The sequence below is a fragment of the Furipterus horrens genome, unplaced genomic scaffold, assembly GCF_987537825.1.
Source record: "Furipterus horrens unplaced genomic scaffold, mFurHor1.1.pri manual_scaffold_11, whole genome shotgun sequence".
NCBI classification, from domain to species: domain Eukaryota; kingdom Metazoa; phylum Chordata; class Mammalia; order Chiroptera; family Furipteridae; genus Furipterus; species Furipterus horrens.
Window position 1 is genome coordinate 55253552 of NW_028327181.1, and position 17728 is coordinate 55271279.

The 17728-nt window shown below is 45.1% G+C and overlaps 1 protein-coding gene and 1 non-coding gene across 12 annotated transcripts in view; both read left to right on the forward strand.

The window, feature by feature from the left end:
• The window catches only part of MINK1 (misshapen like kinase 1), a 61067-nt gene that overhangs the window by 2393 nt on the left and 40946 nt on the right, over window positions 1–17728 (forward strand). The gene's annotated exons all lie outside the window — the stretch shown is intronic.
• On the forward strand, window positions 9337–9441 carry LOC149997748 (U6 spliceosomal RNA). Its single transcript, XR_016507284.1, has one exon. It is a non-coding gene; the product is annotated as a U6 spliceosomal RNA (small nuclear RNA).

The window sequence follows — 17728 nt, forward strand, 5'->3', positions numbered from 1 at the left end:
TGGAGCAGCTAACTCAGTCATCTCTTGTTCTGTTCCTGTCTGTTCTGCACTGAGAAGTTGGTAACCTGCAGAATTAACAGCAAAGATGTTTCCCTTTACATCATTTTGTGTTGGGGGCCTGGGGAGGCGGATGGGACAGGAACATACAAAGCATTTATTAGCTGGTTTTGAAGAGCCCAAATTGTTGTTCTCCTCATGTTTCAAGATAAGGCTTGATTTTCAACTGGTGATGAGAGTAGTAATAGTCTGATATTAGGGAAGATTGAATTGCGCTAACCTCTTAGTCATGTGTGGGGCAGCCAGGTGGACCTGCCACTTGTGACCACAGGCACAGCTGACTTCTTTGAGGCTCTCTTTCACCATCAGTACAGTAGCATGGGGTTGTATTCCTGAGTTCAAGTTCTGGCTTTCTTGCTGTAACCTTGGCCTTGCTCTTCCTTCTTTCCTTAGTTGCTGCAGACTCTGCGAAGAGCCTTAATCTCTCTAAGGCTCTGTTTTCTCGTCTGTATAAATGAGGATAGTATAGTACTGAACTCAGTGTTGCTGAGGGTTAATGAAATACTGTATGCTAAGTACTTAGTCCGGTTTCTGGCACGTAGTGACCATATGCTAGTCCTTATTGTTGTTGATTGTTATCAAATGGCAATAAGAGAAGCCTTTTAGGACAACGGTATCTATAAGAGTACTCTCTCCCCTGCTTAGTATTTACATAAAATTTTATATAGCATTCCCTTAGTCTGCTTTATTTTACTTCATAGTACTTATTATAGCTGACATATTTATTTTCATCAACCCTGACCAAAATGTAAGTTCAATGAAAGTGAGGATTGTGACTGTTTTGTTCATTTTTGCATCCTCAGTGCCTGTAATTGTGTTTTGCACATAATGGGGGCTCAAATGTTTGTTGAGTAAATGCATGTTATAATAAATGAAAACTGTTAGCACAATGCTTGCTTAGAGAAAGATTCTAATAAATGTCACACTTGTTAGGGTTCCTCTTGCTCCTCTTTTATATACACACAATTAAGAATATTTCTTTTCTGAGTTGTTTTTGGAATCAGGCATCCTCTCGTGGTAAAAAGAGTTCTGGAAGACTTCACCTGAGCAGTGCCCTTGAGGTAAAGTTAGGTTCATTCAAGAGAAAATGTGGGCCTCTTGTTTCAAATCTTCTCTGTCCAAGCTTGATTATATTCCACAGGAACCTTCTAACTTGGAACTCTTCACTTCCCGCAAAGGACAAGTGGAAGTGGACGGGAGCAGACCCCGGGCTGGCCTTATTTCTATGCATTGCTCCTTTTGGTTGACCCACTTCATAAATCAAACAGCTTCTCTTTACCATCCAACCAGCTGGAAGTTTAGACTGCAGTGTCCTTGAAGCTATGGGGCTATGTTCAGGTTTGCTGTATAGAAATAATATCATGGAACGCAGTCAAGAGGGACTTGTTGCCAGGTAGTAGCGTTGACAGAGGTGTTCTTTTTCCAATGACTTTATGTCGTTGTGTGTGTTGATTTTGTGTTGTGTCTATTCTTTGGAGAAGTCTCTTCCTTTTCCTTATTTCTTCATGAGGCTGTGGGGCCAGCATCACTAGGAAAGCTGGCAGTTCTGGGCACAGATTTCTAGGCTGCTGAGCAACATTGGACTGCTGCTGTGTTCTGCTGTGCTAGCTGTCCAAATGTTGATGACAGATGCCTCAGGCAGGGGAACAGGATGACTGACCTCCTATGGTAGAAGTAGTGACATTAAATGGTGACTTTTTTCTTAGAAAACTACAGATGGGGAGGGTGCTATTTGGGGAGATCATGGCATTTGGAGTGAAGTGAAATGCTGTTTTGGCAAAATGATGGAAGATTGCAGAGATTTTGGGGGGAGCTAGGTGTTCAGCCATTCCCCAAATGAAAGAAGAGCCACCACCATCCTTTATGCTGTGGGATGGACAGATTTCCATAGACCTTAGTCATACAGGAGGGGAAGGTCTTTGGAAAAGTGAGGTTTTGACAGGATAACAGTAAGAGGGTTAGCAAGAGAGCCAGCTGGTTTACCCCCACAAGCTTGCCCCAGGAGCTCAGTTAACACTCTGCTCTGTGGAATCTGATTTCAGACCTGGCCTCCTCCATTCCTTTCAGCTTTGGACTGTGTGCTTAAGACAGGCTAACTCACACAGCTTGCATATGTAGAGTGTCCTCACTTGTCATCGTGGAGACTAGATGGCAGAAAGTGTGCAGCCACTCTTTACAAGCTTGTACTCTAGCATAGGTCTTTAAATAAGGAATGTGGTGACCTCTCAACCCAGAAACATAAAGCAGTTCCAGGACTGGAGACCATCTCCAGGAGCCGTCGGAGAGTCTGTCTGACTAATCATTCTGTCTCCAAAGTTGTGCCAGGGAAAATAATATCCTTTCCTGCGTCAGTCAATCACCAACCATTGTCAGTCTGTTGTATTGAGAATCAGGTTCCAGATGCTATGGGAAGGATGTATATAATATTGTGCTCAGTACTATACTAAGCTATTTAATCAGAGCTCTGGGAGCATCCTCTTAAGAAATGCCTTTGCACCCTGACTGGTGGGTGTGGCTCAGTTGATTGGGAGTTGTTCCAAAAAGAAAAGGTCATCAATTCAGTTCCTGGTCAGGGCACATGTCTGCGTTGCAGGTTCGGTCCCTGGTCATGGAGCATGCAAGAGGCAGCCGATTGATGCTTCTCTCTCACATCAGTGTTTCTCTCCCTCTCTTTCTCTCTCCCTTCCCCTCTAAATAAATAAATAAATAAATAAAAATTTAAAAGAAATGCCTTTGCAAGCTCAGGCTCCCCTTTTCTGAACTATTAATTCTTTCTTCAATATCTAAGAACCTTGGGGCTCAGGTATTTCTTGTTAAATCTGATTGCCATGAATTATACTCATTTTCTGTTATACTGTTGTCAGTCATCTTGAAATCTGATATCTAGTCTTTTTCCCACCCCTAGCAAACACTTTATACCCCCAACTCCCTCAGTCTTTTTCCTAGGTTGAAGAACTAGAACAAAAAGTAATCAGGTTAGTAAGTCAACTCTCAAAGCATTTCTTGCATGCCCACAGAATATAGAAAGACACAAAATCATTACTTGGTAGAAGACTTGGACCCTGTCCTCAGCCCACATTCATGGTCTCCTCTCTCCTGTTCTTCCAGCTCTTCTCCTCCTAACCAACCAGTTCTTGACTTGAGTCTGAGATTTTTCCATCTATAGGAAGCTCCTCCAGAGAGTAATTGAAAAGGTACTTGAGGTTCTTTATAGGGATAGGGAATGGTAGAGGAAGGAGAGAAGAAATGGATGGAATTTCTGGAGATTTTGTCCAGTGGCCAGATAGCCTGAGGATGTACTTGCTAACTGGGAAGGGTTTCCTATTCTGCCTGAGGAAACATCTAGAACTAGTCACAGAGGATACAGTGACAAACAAAACAGCCATGGTTTTTCCTACATTGTAGAAGTAGGGAGAAACATTATTAAAATAGTCATGTGTAGTATATATATATACAATTGCAAACCATGGTAAGACTGTAGCAAAAAACTTTAGTATGATATGAACTCATTTAATAAGAATTGTTTTTACTTTTACAAGAGAAAAATATTTCGTTGGTTGAATGAGAGAGAAATAAGTCACATATCAGAAAACCAAGCTGGCATTGCCATAGAAGGAGTGGACGTGAGACAGCAGGTGGAGTTTGGTGATGACCAGAATTGGGATCCCCTGGAATGGGCCATTTTTAGGGTGAACAATTTGCTCAAAAACCAAGGGCTTAGAGCCTGAGGATGGTGTGGAATTTCCAAAAGGATTTCTTCTGAGCCTTACTATGAGAGGAAAAAAAAAAAGTTTATTTATTTCAAAGGGTAAGGGTATATGTATAGGAAAGGGCATGTCTCATATGACCCTCATTTTTATTTAGCGGAGGGAGAATCACTGCGTATGGGGTCTGTGGACTCACATATTGCTCTGCAGAGGGTGGGTAGATCTGCTTGTTATCTAGAGAGATCCTAGGAAGAAGAGCATATCACTAGATTATTTTTAAAAATAAAAGTTGTATATATTTAGGGTATGCAACATGATGTTTTGATATACATCACTATGTATTGTTACTGCCCTCAAGTTAATGAACATATTTATCTCCTTACATAGTTACCTTTGACCATGTGTATCACCAGTTGTCGTTAACCTCAGTGGCAGCTAGGGTTGGAAGGCAGGTAAATCTCACAGAAGTACATACAAGTAGGTCCAGTTGTGGTGGTCTGTGGGAAGTGGGATTCTTCCCTGCATTAGATAGGTAATGTATATAAATGAATGAGACTTCAGTTTACACTGTGTATAGGTAAAGGGTGAATGGGGTGTGTAGGTGGAGTGTTACTGATTTTACATGTTTGAAATGAAACAGGGTTAGGGAAGCCACAGTCTTGGGCTTCTTGGAGGAGCCAGATTCTCAGAGAGGCTTCAATAATTGGAGAGGTGGCAGCGTAGAAGACAGTGGGACAGCCAGGGGGAGGAGCCTGAGCGGCTGGAGAGAGATGAATGGAGGAAATGGATTCTTTGCCTAAGAAAAATGGTGATGGTCTGTTAGGGAGGAGGCAGGAAGTCCTGTGACAGAAGAGGTAGTTCGGACCTCTGACTCATCTGGGAAGTGCATGTCCCCACATCAGGAGTCTTATAGGGCCGGAGGTGACAGGTGAAGTGGAGAGCTTCTGTAATTACAACCGAGAACCTCCTCCACTCAGAGTCTGTGTCTGAGGCAGTGCATGTGGCAGGGAATGCACCCGGCCTTCCCTTTAGGAGGAGAAGTCCTCCTTTAAGAAGGCCTGTCATTGGTTGGTTTTTTGAGGGATACTGGGAAATTCCTCACAGCCTGTTCTACTAGGAGCCATCTGAGGATGCGATCTGGGGGGCTTGCAGTGCTGAATTGTCCCACGACCACAGGTTTGGAGGAGTTTTCTTGAACAGCAGTCCTTGCAGGGACAGACTGAGGATCAGTAGGGGCTGAGTGAAGAAAATTCCGCCTCCTTCAAGAGTTCCCTCAACTTCTCCTTTTTCCACGAAGCCTCCCCTGACTATGCCAGCCCTCGCTGCTGGTGTTCTCCGCCTTCTCACAGACCTTACAGTTTAGCATTTGGTTATATATTGCCTCACATTGAATAATATTTTATGGTCTTGATTTTCCTATCACCTTCTTATGTACAGGGAACAAGATCTGTGTTTTCCATTGATTCCTCACGGTGCCTACAAAACTGCTGAGCACATAGCAGGGGTTCAGTAATTATTTGCTTGGTAAGAGATGTGGACCTCAATATTCCCGTGACTTGTCCTTTCCTGCTAGATTGAGTCCACAGGCACCAAAGCGTGTCTTGTGTACACTGGGCACTGTGCAGCCGAGAACAGTAAGGTGCTTACCCAGGGTTTCTCAGTTCCAGTGGCACTGCCTTTTGAGGGTGTTTGGAAATTTGGGGAAGGAGGTTTAATTATCACTGTGTTTTGGAAGCACTAATAGCGTTTAGTATTTGGGGATAAGGGATGATAACCACCCTTCAATGTCTGAACAGCATATTAAAAAAATTTTTTTTCAGCTAAATTTCCAATAATACCTCTTGTGAACTTGCTATGGACAAGGGAAAGGTCACGTGAAGTACTGACAGGTTTCTTCAATGAAGTTAGAAAGAAGTTCCTAAGTCATCCTTTACTACTCTCTGGGGAAAGGAATGTAGGCTTTAAATTACTTTTGTACATGGCATGTATCTCATTTAACAGCCTTAAAAATTTTTTTTTTAAATTTATTTTTAGAGAGGGGGAAGGGAAGGAGAAAAATGTGGAAAGAAACACCAATGCATGGTTGCCTCTGACGCATCCTCCAACTGAGGACCTGGCCCACAACCCAGGCATGTGTCCTGACTGGGAATTGAACCAGCGACCCTCTGGTTTGCAGTCCAGTGCTCAATTCACTGAGCCACACCAGCCAGGGCTCAGCTAACAGCTTTTATTTGCCTGCCAGCACACCTCAGGAGGTAAAATGGGCCTGTTCCATGCCAGACTATAAGGAAGATTTTCCTGTTCTCTCTTCACCACCCACCCACACTTTTCTTTCAAGGCACATTTGTAAGAAAGTGGCTGAAGCATGTAGTACTTGGTCTTTCATTCTCAGTGGCTCAGGAAATAGTCTTCAAGAAAACAATTGGACAGGGGCACCCCAAAGCCTAAGCAGTGTGAGGCAGAGGTAGGTGTGTGCACACGGTGTTTAAGAGGGCCAGCACCTTTGACTCCTCTCTCTGATGGATTGTCACCTTGAAGACAGAGGTGTCGTGAGTTAATGTCACCACTCAAATTTTAGGAGAGTAACCAGAGGATAGAAGGCAACTTGCCTAGTGTATTTGGAGAAAAACTACTTTTGGGGTAGGTGAGTGAGTGGCTGGGAGTAGGGCTGCTGCGGGGGACAGGTTGATGAAGCCGTCCATTCACTTCTCGCCATCTCCTAATCTAATTTAGGAGAGCAGAACCTGATGGGCTCTTGGTCTTTATACCATGGATACTACCTTGTAGCTGTGGTGTTGAGGGGACAGGCAGCACGTAGCTCAGAAGTCTTGTCAGTTTCTTTATCCCTTTAGACTGTAGTATGCCCTTCCTTTCTCTTCCTTCAGTTCAGGACAAAGATGGCTGTGATACAAGTCATTTATATTTTAATGGATATTCATTTCAGAAGAGATTTTGGGATTGGAATAAGAATCATAATGGGAGACTTCCAGAAAGATGGAGACATACTGCGTCTCCCTCCACAACTAAGAAGGAATACAGCTACCTCAAGACGAGAAACAACCAGAACTTCCAGAAAATCAAACTGCATGGAAGTCCAACAAGCAAAGATATAAAGAAGAAATACTCATCCAGACAGGTAGGAGGAGTGGAGCTGGGGCAGAGAGGACACGGTATGGTGGCGGCAGCAGCAGGCCAGCGGAAAGTGCAGTCACATGTTTTAAAAAGTCAGGAGGGACACCTGGGGAACGTTCCCTGCACCAGACCAGACTGCGCAGCTACAGTTCCAACGCTGAGGAAAATAAAGCCTCATTGCTTCTGACTGTGCAAACCAGTGGAAGTTGGGGCGGAAGAAGAAACTGCCAGACTCTCAGCAGAGTTCACCTGTTTAAAGGGCCCCCACGGTCCTAGAACATCCGCAGACCCACCCACTCTGGGAACGACGGCCAGGGCAATAGCTAGAGGGGTACCAGTCCCGTACAGAAGTGGGAGAGGTGCCTGGGAAGGGGGTGAGTGCTGAGCAAGTGGCATTGTTCCCTCTCAGACCCCTCCCCACATACAGCACCACAACGTGGTCAAACAGGTCGCCCTGTGCTGAGGAATACCCAAGGCTCCGCCCCTTACAACGTAACAGGTGCGACAGCTCTACCTGAGACATAGAGGCAAACAAACACAGGAACCTGTCAAGATGAGGAGACAGAGAAGTATGGCCCAAAAGAGGGAACAGATCAAGGTTTCAGTGGGAGATCTAAGTGATGGGGAAATAGCCAACCTAACAGACAAAGAGTTCAAAACACTGGTGATAAAGATGCTTACAGACTTGACAGATATGCTTAAGTACGGCAAATGCATAAGGAAAGAAGTGAAGGCTATGCTAAATGAAACAAAGGAAAATCCACACAAAACCAATGGTGAAGGGAAGGATACCAGGGTTCAAATCAATGATTTGGAACAAAAGGAAGGAAGAAACAGTCAACCAGTACGGAAGAGGAAACAGAACTGAAAAAAATGAGGTGAGGCCTAGAAACCTCTGGGACAACTTTAAACGTGCCAACATCCAAACCATAGGGGTGCCAGAGGAGAAGAGGAAGAACAAGAAGTGGAAAGCTTATGTGAGAAAATAATGAAGGAAAACTCCCCAAATTTGGCGAAGGAAATAGACATACAAGTCCAGGAAGCAGAGAGAGTCCCAAACAAACTAGACCCAAAGAAGACCACACCAAGACACATCATAATTAAAATGCCAAAGGTTCAAGATAAAGAGAGAATCTTAAAAGCAGCGAGAGGAAAGCAGAAAGTTGCCTACAAAGGGGTGCCTATAAGACTATCAGCTGATTTCTCAAAAGAAACTTTGCAGGCAACATGGGGCTGGCAAAAAGTATTCAAGGTGATGAAAAGCAAGGACTTTACAACCAAGATTACTCTATCCAGCACAGCTGTCATTTAGAATGGAAGGGCAGATGAAGCGCTTCCCAGACAAGGGAAAGCTAAAGGAGTTCATCATCACCAAGCCATTATTATATGAAATGTCAAAGGGACTTACTTAAGAAAAAAAAGATCGAAATTATGAACACTAAAATGACAGCAAACTCAAAACTATCAACAACTGAATCTAAAAAATAAAAACAAAATCCAATAAGCAAACCAGATTAGGAACAGAATCATAGGTATGGGGATCATTTGGAAGGTTATCAGCTGGGAGGGGGAAGGGGGAGAAATAGGGAAAGGTGCAGGGATTAAGAAGCATAATTGGTTGGTACAAAATAGACGGGGAAGTTAAGAATAATATAGGAGCCCTGGCTGATGTGGCTCAGTGGAATGAGTGCTGGCCTGTGCCCCAAGAGGTCACTGGTTCGAATCCTGGTCATGGCACATGCCTGGGTTGTGGGCCAGGTCCCCAGTTGGGGGCATGTGAGAGGCAACCACACATTGATGTTGCTTTTCCCCTCTTTCTCCCTCCCTTCTCCTCTTTAAAAATAAATAAAATATTTTTTTTAAAAAAGAATGGAATAGGAAAAGGTGAAGCCAAAGAACTTATATCATGACCCATGGACATGAACTAAGGGTGTGGGATTGCTGGAGGAAAGTGGGGTACTGGGCAGAGGGGAGCAAAGGGGAAAAAAAACTGGGACAACTGTTAACAACATAATAAAATATACTTAAAAAAATGAACACTTACTAGCAGTAAGTTCTCTCTTTATGTAATCTCATTATCTCTCACAATAACTGAGGTGGATATTATCCTCATTTTCAAGATGAAGAGACCAAGGCTTATAGAACTTGGAAGTTAAATAACTTGCCTGAGATTGGACAGCCAGTAAGTGGCAGAGCCCAGGTTCAGTCTCAGACTCCAGCCCCTGAGCTGGTCCACCCCTGCGCTGCTGGAGGCCTGCTCACAGGGGTCACCATACAGGTTTGGGTGTGTGTTGAGGGAGGGGCGGTGTGTAGCCGACGTTCTAGACTATGTGCTTTGAGCAATATTGTTTGCTACTTGCTTTAGTTGGAAATGTGTGACCTGTGGCAAACAGGCTTTGCGGGCGTAGGCATATCACACCATCCACGATGTTTCTGTGTTGTGCTCACTTTGGCAGCATATACGCTAAAATTGGAACGACATAGAGAAGATTAGCATGGCCTGTGTGCGGGATGATAACGCACAGTGTTTCTCTGGTCAGTATTTGGAGACTTGGAGTATGGCTTTTTTCGTGGATTGGAGACAGCCTGTGTGAGAAATGGTTTTGGCCTTCCAGAAGCACATGATGTAGGTGTCTGTGTCTTGGTAGAGGACAGGTTTTATTCATATACATGGGACACTTTCTGGGAAGAGCGAGTACGTGACTTCAGCCTGGCCCGTGGGAAGTTGCCGGTGGGTTGGCATTGGTGGGCACATGCTGGGAATACAAAGCTCCATGCGGCCTGTGTCCAGAACTGAGAGATTTCTGGATGTCGGGCTGCCTGGCAGAGCACTTTGATGACTGGAAAGGAGAGACATGCAAAAGGATTCAGATTCACGTTGGAGGAGAGCTGAATGATTCAGAAAAAGGCCTGTTCTTCAGAAGGAGGAGGAAAAGGTTGTCTCCCCCTCCTTTAAAAAAACAACAAACACTTTTTTATTGTGGTTAAATATCGTCGTCGTCGGCAGCCGTCCGTCTCGAGAGACGATGGTGTAGCTTCTTAAGAGTCTATCTGCACCGCCGAGAATGGCTGTGCAGTCCGACTCGGGAGTGACATGGTATCTGTCTCCTCCCGTGTTGAATCGACATCTTGCGATGACGCTGAAGCTACAGAGCCTGGGCAGGGTAATATGGAGGGTCTGCTGTTGCCCATGCAGCAGACCCCCCTCTCTTCGCAGCTGAAGGGTCCAAGGGAAAGACGGAGTCGATACAGCTTGGGTTCAGGTGTGCCGCAGGAGTTGCCGGTGTTGACTACAACGTCAAACCGCCTTAGGGACTCCGGCTCCGGATTTTCTGTCGGGGTTTACTCCCTTAGCCTTTCCCCTGAAGAGGTATGCCGCAAGGCAGCGGAGGTTTTTTGGAGTCAGAGTTTTCCTTCTCTGTGTGGTTAAATATATACAACATAATATTTACCATTTTAATAATTTTAAATGTACAGTTCAGCAGCATTACTACATTCACATTGTTGTGCAACCAGAACTTTTTCATCATCCCAAACAAACTCTGTAACGCCTTAAACACAACCTCTCCATCCTCCCCTCCCCCAGTCCCTGGCAACCACCATTCCACGCCTCCTCCCTTTCTGTGTGTGCGGCATTGAGCAGAGGGCCTGACATAACAGGTGCTTAGTATTTGTTGAGTCAGGTGAAGTGACCTGTCTCAGAGGTCCATGTGTCATCAGCCAACTCTGAATACTCCCCTCCCTCCTGGCTCCATTGCAAGGTGATAGGCCTCTGAGAGGGATTTTAAGTGAAATGGCCGCATGGAATCACGGAAGGATCAGGCAGCAGAAGGAAGTTAAGGGTTTCTCTTCCTTGTTCAGCTCCTGTGCCCTCTCCCAGCTGCGACTTGCTATATTCATCATCTTGCTTATGCTCTCTCTTCTCCTCCTGGGGCTCAGTGGGTAGGTACTAGAGGAAGTTGGAAAGAAGGTCATTTAGGAGATGAAGATAAAAAATGTAGCATTTCTGCATTTGTGTGTGAGGGCCGTAAGTGTTAATGTGACTTCTCCCTGGTAGAAGAAAATCACTCTTAGGTGAGTACCTTGGAGCTGGTTGAGTATCTCTGTCCTTCCCATGTTCCACCTTTCCCAAAGGGTGGCCAGTGATACATCTCTGGCAGGAAGCTTTATTAAACAAACATGTATTCACGTATTGTTAGGAACCATTCTAGGTTGCAAAAGCTCATATGTAGGTAACATCAAGTAAAGGGAGAACAGGTTTTTAATATCGAGTAACATGAGCTCGGATGCTTCTCTCCTGTGGGATGATGGATCATGGAAAAGGCCTAAATTCTTATGAGTGGAAGGAGGTGGCTAACTGCTAACGGTGTTTTGGGGAAATCATCAGTAGATAGCCTTTTAGACCCCTTTGATGTTCCCTTCCGGACCTTCAGGCCTGCACATTTTGGAGCTGGGTCAGGCTCCATATCCCTCTGTGGTGTCTATACCCAAAGTAAGACCTAGAATTGAGTTAGATTTCTTAGACCAATTCATTGGCCTGCCTGGCTTCCTCACTCTCCTTTGTCCACACCATTTACAGTTTGTTCATTGTCCTTCATCAGGAAAAAGATGAAAAGGAAGGAGAGAGGAAGACAGGAGAGCCCCATGTTGTAGAGAGACCTGTCCTACAGGTCAAAATCCAGGCCACAGAGGCCTTGAGCTGGTAGGTTGGGGGTGGCAGCTTAGGGCCCACTGGTCAGGGCTGTGTCCCTAGATCACCAGTTCTTGTGTTGGATCCCAAGGACTGAGGGACACTTTAAGGACTTGTTTGCCACCCCCCCCCACCCCCCGCCTTCTCTGCACCACAGAAGGAGGCTACACATATTTCACGTTCTCTTCTGGGTCTGCTCAGTACTGAATGGCCCTTCACACACACAGTCCCTCTCACTGCAGACTAAAGCCTACTTTTCCCTTAGATTGAACCTAAAAATCTTTGAATGCCTACTGTGGGGGACACTGTTCACAACACTGACTTAATTAAACCTGAATGTCAGATGTGTGATTTGCAATGTTGTACATGTAAGGGAAGGTGTACTTACGGGGTGGTGAATGTATGTGTGAATCGGGGTTAATTGTGTTCCTTGGACTGAGCCTGTTTTATCAAACCCTGGTGTTCCCAAGTTTGAATGAGGAAATGTTCCACTCACTCCTAGAAACACTGTGTTCCTTAGGTTTTAGCCTACAGTGTGGCATGCACTGCCTGTGTATGGTTATTATGACCAATGCTAATAAAAGTAAAAAGTGATTTAAGTGCCTGTGTTTAAAGCAGAGCATCCAAAGGCTATCTTACATTCATTCATTATTCATTTTATTTATTTATTTATAGAATTGATTGGGGTGACATCGGTTCACAAAACCATACAGGTTTCAAGTGTACAACTCAAGAAAACATCATCTACACGCTGTATCATGTGCCCATTGACCAAAGCAAAGTCCCCTTCCCCTCCCATTTTCCCCCTTTGCCAATCTCCACCTACCCCCCACCCCCTTTTCCCTCTGGCTGTCACCACACTTTTGTCTGTTTCTATGTGGTTTTCAAAAAATCCTCACCCAAGGACATGCTTTTTGATTTTAGAGAGAGGGGAAGGGAGGGAGAGAGGGAGGGAGAGAAACATTGATGTGAGGAACATCAATCAGTTGCTTCTTCGTATGAACCCCAACCGGGAACCGAACCCGCAACCTAGGCCTGTGCCCTGACAGGAAATTGAACCCAAGACATTTCGGTTTACAGGATGATTGCTTGGGCCAACTGAGCCACACCAGCCATCTTTATATGCATAAACACACACACACACATGTTTTTTTTTCTTAATCCCTTTACCTTCTTTCATCCAGTCCCCCAACAGCCTCCCCTCAGTCTATTCCATGTATCCATGCTTCTGTTTCTGTTTTTGTTCATTAGATTCCACATATAAGTGAGATTATTCATCTCACATTTTTAAGGTGCCAGCAGTAGGTCGGGGCCTCAGAACTAGTTAGGTCTCACTTCCACTCTGCTGTGTTGTCCAGTCTGCACCAGAAACAAAGGGCTTCCAGTCTATGGTCCATGGTGCTTTCTGTGCACATGAGGTGTGCACGGAATGATGAATGCCTAGATACTTCCCAGATCCCCTGCCCTGGCCTCCTAACTTCCCCAGATTGGGGAAAATTGACAGTCACCAGAGACTGCCAGCTGGAGGCCTGCTGCCTGGAAGGGCTACTGCAGCTTAGGCAATGTGATACGTGGAATAAGTGTGGCATTAGGAGCTGGTAGACCTGGTTCTAGTTTCAGTCCCATCTCTAGTTTACAGGATGAGCGTCATTTCTTTAGGACTTGGTTTCCTTTCTTGCAAAAGGAGAGATGAGAACAATGGCTCTTCATCACAGACTCAATCGGCATCACCTGGATAGCTTTTGAAACTACTTATACCCAGGCCTTGCCCCGGGAGGTGATTCAGCCATTCAGGGTGGGGCGGTGGTGTGTATGTGTGTGGTTGTCCTGGGAGAGCCAATGCAGATTTCCTTCCAGAACTACTGGACCAGAAGATCCCTAAGGTTTTTCTAAACCCAGGAGTCCATGCCTGGCTTCCTGACTCCCGTCCTTCCTAAAAATCTTTGAGTGCCTACTATGTGGGACACTCTGTTCACAACACTGACTTAAACATCTGAGTATCAGATGTGTGATTTGCAATGTAGTACATGTAAGGAAAGGTGTACCTACAGGGTGTGAAGCTGGGCAAAGGAGGAGCTGAGAAAAATGATACTGGGGAGGTTGGCCAGGGTTAGGTAGCTGAGGGTGATGCCTCTGAACTGACCTGGGGAATGGCAGCACCTACTGTGTAAAGATCTCAGTGGAGGTGAAGTTGAGGAATGGGACTCAGCATCTCGAAAGGATACAAGAAAAAGGGAAGGTTCAGGCCCTGGCCAGGTAGCTCACTCAGTTGGTTAGAGTGCTGTCCTGACACCAACGTTGCACGTTTGATCCCCAGTCTGGGCACATACAAGAAGCTACCAATGATGCGTAAACAAGTGGAACAACAAACTGATGTTTCTCTGTCTCACCTCCCTCCCTCCCTCCTTCCTCTCCCCTCCCTGTCTCTTTAAAAATCAATTTTAAAAAAGGAAAGTTTCAGAAAAAAAGGTCTAAAGGACTGTTTGAAATATGAACTTCAGAATATGTTCACTCTAGAGACTGTTTCCTGAGTCACTTAATGCTGAGTGGAGAGCAGTCAGACCAGGTGAGGATTGACCTGGGAAGAAAGGAATTTTTACTTTGGTTTTAAAGATAGGGAGGGGCCAGAAGGGTAGGACCTTCCCCGTCATCACTCAGCCCTTGGAGATGAGCTTTAATTCAAATCCCAGTTCTCTCATTTAACGTGACCTCTGATAAGGTCATTACTACCCCCAAACCTTTTCTTCATCATTTGTCAAATGAGGACAAGACCAACCTAATACGGCTGTTGCCAGGGTTGAATAAAAGTGTAGGTCTGGTAATTGTTCATTAGATAGGTGGTAGCTGCCTGATTTCTCTTATGAAAGAAAGTGCCCAGAAAGGGTGTCTCCTGGGGTTCTGCTAATATTCCTCTCCTGTGTTTTGTTTGGGAAAGAGAAAACCACCCAGTCTATTGAGTTCTATCTTAATGTCTGTGGGTGGGTGAGTCACTGAGCCCCTACGTGTGGGCATAGAATTTCATGAGCCTGGCTTCTCTTTCGCTGCCCTAGAGCCTTCTAACATCTGAAAGTCTTCCAGCTTCGTTGGAAGAAAAAGCAACTTCAAAATCTAATACCTGAACTTGAAACTCCTGTTTGCCCTGCCCCTGAGTCAGGAATTCAGGCAGTAGCTTGGCCGTCACTCTGGCCTGGCTTACCCTTACCCTTTTGTGTAAAGGCTCTCTGGACCCACCCAGAGGAAGCACTGAGCCTCAGGGAAGAACCTCAGCCACACCCTTGGGAACATTCTGTTGTGAGAGACAGGCCACTTGCTTTGTCAAAAGGCCCAGATTCCTGGCTAAGTAGCTAGGACCTCTGGGCTTCTCACTAGACCTTGCCTGGAGATTTAAGACTTTGCTGCTTCAGATCCTTGGGCCTTCCCACCTCCCAGACCTTTGCTTGCTTAACTCTTGTCCTTTTGGTCTCAGTTTAAATATCACATCCCCAGCAGACCTTTTCTGGCTCCCATCCCCCATTATGACCTCCCTTTAACCTTTCTAAAAGTGCTCTGTACCTTTTTTTTAAAGTATATTTTATTGATTATGCTGTTACAGTTGTCCCAGTTTTTTACCCCTTTGCCCCACTCTGCCCAGTACCCTCCCTTCCCTCCAGCAATCCCCCCACCCTTAGTTCATGTCCCTGGGTTGTGTGTGTAAGTTCTTTGACTTCTCTCTTTCCTATACTATTTTTAACATCCCCCTGTTTATTTTGCCTACCAATTATGCTTCTTAAATTAATCCCTGCAGCATTTCCCCATTTCTCCCCTTTCCTCTTCCCAGCTGATAACCCTCCAAATGATCCCCATCCCTATGGTTCTGTTCCTGTTCCAGTTGTTTGCTTAGTTTTGTGTTTATTTTTTAGATTCAGTTGATAGTTGTGAGTTTGTTGTCATTTTAATGTTCATAGTTTTCACCTTCATTTTTTTCTTAAATAAGTCCCTTTAACATTTCATACAATAATGGCTTCATGATGATGAGCTCCTTTAACTTTACCTTGTCTGGGAAGCACTTTATCTGCCCTTCCATTCCAGATGATAGCTTTGCTGGATAGAGTAATCTTGGTTGTAAGTCCTTGCTTTTCATCACATTGAATACTTCTTGTCAGTCCCTTCTTGCCTGCAAAGTGTCTTTTGAGAAATCAGCTGATAGTCTTATAAGCACCCCCTTGTAGGCAACTCTCCACTTCTCTCTTGCTGCTTTTAGGATTCTCTCTTTATCTTTCACCTTTGGCTTTTTAATCATGATGTGTCTTGGCATGGTTCCCTCTGGGTCCAGCTTGCCCGGGATTCTCTGTGCTTCCTGGACTTGTATGTCTGTTTCCTTCGCAAAATTTGGGAAGTTTTCCTGTTATTTTTCACATAAGTTTTCAAATTCTTGCTTTTCCTCTTCTCCTTCTGGCACCCCCATGATTTGGATGTTGGCACGTTTACAGTTGTCCCAGAGGTTCCCAAGCCTCTCCTCATTTTTCTCAATTCTTGTTTCCTCATTCTGCACTGGTTGACTGTTTTTTTCTTATGTTCCAACTCATTGATGTGAACCCCGGTTTCTTGCCTTCACCACTGGTTTTCTGTGGATTTTCCTTCATTTCACTTAGCATAGCCTTCACTTCTTCTCTTACACGTTGGCGATACTCAAGCATAGCTGTCAAACCTGTGAGCATCTTTATCACCAGTGTTTGGAATTCTGAGTCTGTTAGGTTGGCTGTCTCCTCGTCACTTAGTTCTCCCACTGGAACCTTGATCTGTTCCCTCTTTTGGGCCATACTTCTCTGTCTCCTCATCTTGACAGGCTCCTGTGTTTGTTTGCCTCTGTGTCTTAGGTAGAGCTGTTGCCCCTGTCATGTTGTAAGGGGCGGAGCCTTAGGGATTCGTCAGTACAGGTCGACCTATTTCGCCACATTGTGGCACTGTATGTGGGGGAGGGGTCTGAGAGGGAACAATGCCGCTTGCTCAGCACTCTCCCCTTTTTCAGGCACTGCTCCCACTTCTGTACTGGACTGGCATCTCTCTAGCTGTTGCCCTGGCCGTGGTTCCCAGAGTGGATGGGTCTGTGAACGTTCTAGGACTGTGAGGGCGTTTTAAATAAGCAGACTCTGCTAAGAGACCAGCAGTTTCTGCCTCCGCCCCAACCCCCACTGGTCTGCACAGTCAGAAGCAATGAGGCTTGATTTTTCCAGGTTGTGGGACAGTGAGCTGCATGGTACGTTGAGGAGCTGGGAACGCTCCCCAGGTGTCCCTCCTGACTTTTTAAAACATGTAACTGTGCTTTCTGCTGCCCTGCCACTGCCGCTGCTGCTGCTGCTGCCGCCACCACCACACCACATCCTCTCCGCCGTGGCTCCGCCCCTCCTACCTGTCTGTATGAGTATTTCTTCTTTATATCTTTGTTTGTTGGACTTCATGCAGTTTGATTTTCTGGAACTTCTGGTTGTTTCTAGTTTTGAGGTAGTTGTATTCCTTCTTAGTTGTGGAGGGAGACGCAGTGTGTCTGTCTGTGCCTCCATCTTGTCCAGAAGTCTTCAAATAAGTTTTCAATTTTTGCTCTTCCTCTTCTGGCACCCCTGTGATTTGGATTTTGGTACATTTAAAGTTGTCCCAGAGGTTCCTAAGCCTCCGTTTGTTTTTTTTTTAATCCTTGTTTCTTCTGTTCTGACTGAATGTGTATTTCTTCCTTTTGTTCCAATCATTGATTTGAATCCCAGCTTCCTTCTCTTCACTGTTGGTTCCCGTAGATTTTTCTTTATTTCACTTTGTGTAACCTTCATTTCTTTGTTTTTTTTGCTGTACTCTGAGTTCTCTGAGCATCCTGATCACCAGTGTTTTGAACTCTGCACCTGATAAGTTGGCTATCCCCATTTCATTTAGTTCTTTTTCTGGGGTTTTGTTCAGTTCTTTCATTTGAGCCATATTGCTTTGCCTTCTCAATTCGGCAGCTTCCCTGTGTGTGTTTCTGTGTATTGGGTATAGCTGCTTTTACTCCCTGTCTGTGTAGCATGGCCTGTGTAGCAAAGGCACCTGTAAATTGTGTGGGGCGGGGCCTAAGGTAATTGCCAGGGTGGGGCCACCCTCTTCACTGATTTGTCGCTCTGTCTGTGGTGGGGTGTCT